Source organism: Lepidothrix coronata, unplaced genomic scaffold, assembly GCF_001604755.1.
Source record: "Lepidothrix coronata isolate B3197 unplaced genomic scaffold, Lepidothrix_coronata-1.0 Scaffold1316, whole genome shotgun sequence".
NCBI classification, from domain to species: domain Eukaryota; kingdom Metazoa; phylum Chordata; class Aves; order Passeriformes; family Pipridae; genus Lepidothrix; species Lepidothrix coronata.
In genome coordinates this window covers 1-2187 of record NW_016691496.1, presented here as the reverse complement: position 1 = coordinate 2187, position 2187 = coordinate 1, and the positions used below count along the sequence as shown (strand labels likewise).

Below are 2187 nucleotides of genomic sequence, written 5' to 3'. Positions count from 1 at the left end.
GTTCAGTGACAGAAAATGTGCCACTTCTAAGGCTGCAGGAGCCTTAAAATTCCCTACCACCAACCCTAGTTTATACAAAGAATACAAAGGGCTCTGAGGCTCCTGCTTCCAAAGGGTTATCTCCTCCCAGCTGACGGACCCGTAGCTCAAGAAAACAGATCCCCAATGAATAATGACTTGCCTCTTATGTGAGAGGAATGGAGTCATAACTCAGAGCTGACCATGGTGTGTTTATGCAGAGCCATGCTGAGGTCAGGATTTATTCCATATCATGGCAGAAACAGCTTATTAGTCAACAGCACTTCATTCTTAGACAGCACAAAGTGATAATTCCCATAACTTACCAGCTTTGTTTTTCAGGATCATTAATTAAACACTGAAACTCCCCAAGATAAATGACAGCAGAAATTCCTTGATGAACATGGAAGAAGACAAATTGACTTTGTGTGTTCTTTATTGCTGACATAACTCCACAATATATTGCAATATCTTGTACCTGGATCTACGTGGAATCGGTCCAGGAGCCTGAAGACCAGCTTGCTGAGTGTTCTGTGGTTAAATTTTTCTGGTTTGTATCTGGACAAGCCTTGATATGGTCTGTAACAACATCAGAAATACATACCTGTGGCATCACCTAAAGGATGTTTTCCAAATAGCAGATATTTAACAGCAGAGGGATTGGGGTTTGCTGGTGTTGGTAAGGACAAGGTACATCAAAAAGCCAACAGTACAACCACACAAATTTCAGTCAATGACTGAAGCAAGTCTAGAAGTTCATTTTAAAGAAAGTGAGCAATTCCTTCTCTTTCAGAGCTAAGACTGCAAGTATTGCAGCTACACCGTGACTCTGACTGTGCTGCTGGGTCTGTGACTGGCAGGAGTTATTCTAGTGAGAGGCAAGTCAGAAATTAAAACACACACCACAATTTGACAAGCACATGAAGGTTAACCACTTGCATCTCTTGTTTTTCTGCCACTTCATCACAGTATTATCTTCCTGCCAAACCTGTACAACCGATACTGAAACTCACCCTTGTCTGCAGCAGAGCACAAGAGGCTGATTGCTCCAGCCTCCCTTTGACACTGCTCTGTAACTGGGATGTGCTGCACAGGTTTCACTGCACTCCTGCTCCTGGCAGGAACGGAGCATCTGTCAAGAGCAACAATTCCTCTGTCCTGCGGGCCGGGGCGTTTGAGAAGGCTCTGGCACAGACACCAGAATTTCCCCTTCCTCAGCTCAAAGTCAATCTTTTGCACTGCCTTACGCTGAGACACGACTGCAGACAGACAACCAGGGAACACACTGTGCTCTGGCAGCACCTTGGCCTGGCTGTTCAGAAAGATAAGAAGTGTTTCTACCTTGTGATGTCTCTGATGTTGACACCAGGTTCACACCACGAGTCCAGGATCTGCAGGAGCTTGCTCTGGAGCTCAGGATATTCTCCCACATAATCTTCCACCACATTGGCTTTATCCTGGAGCAGCAGTGGGATGCACATCTAGGATAAGAAAAGACCTCTGATCCCCACGGAGCCCACGGAAGGCACGGAGAAGGTCCATGACTAAATCCTAGCAGAGGACTGTCCCATTCCCTGCATCCCAGACACAGTGAGCAAGTCCCAACCCCCTGCTTAGCCCACCAGTGCTGCCTATGAGAGTGCTCTGACGTTTTAGCAAATATTAGCAAAGCTTCAGTGCAGCAAAAGCACTGACCTCCACCCTAGTGCTGAACACAGCAAGGATTTGTTGTAACAGAGGCTGCAGCCAGAAACACAGGGCAGGAGGCTGGAATGGGGTCAAACGAAATACATTCTGTGCCTAACCTGGATGTAAAGAAAGGTGCATCATCAATGCAATAGGTACTTCTGGGGAATGAAGTAAAGCCTCAAGTGAAAGGCAGCATGATGGATGTCCTGCTGAACAAAAGGTGGATCTGATGACAGAGGAACCTGCAGAGGAAATGACTCACCTTCTCCACATCTTGATCTGGCTGTAATTTCAGCTTAATACTCAGTATGGCTGCCTAGAAAATATAAATTAAAAAAGTTGTGTATTTAGAAGAACCCCACAGTGGATAAACGGGCTATTATACATGTGTTAATTATTTCTGTTACGTTGTCAAGCACAAATCCTGCAAACATTTGGTCACAGACATTCCACTTCCAAATGTACAAGAACACTCGTGGC

At 45.4% G+C, this 2187-nt stretch overlaps 1 long non-coding RNA gene across 1 annotated transcript; it reads right to left on the bottom strand.

Moving 5' to 3' along the window:
• Positions 1–496: 496 nt before the first annotated feature.
• Positions 497–2025, bottom strand: LOC108510554. Its single transcript, XR_001878837.1, has 3 exons — positions 1970–2025; positions 1360–1499; positions 497–597 (listed from the first exon to the last, which is right to left on the bottom strand). It is a non-coding gene; the product is annotated as an uncharacterized LOC108510554 (long non-coding RNA).
• Positions 2026–2187: the final 162 nt, after the last annotated feature.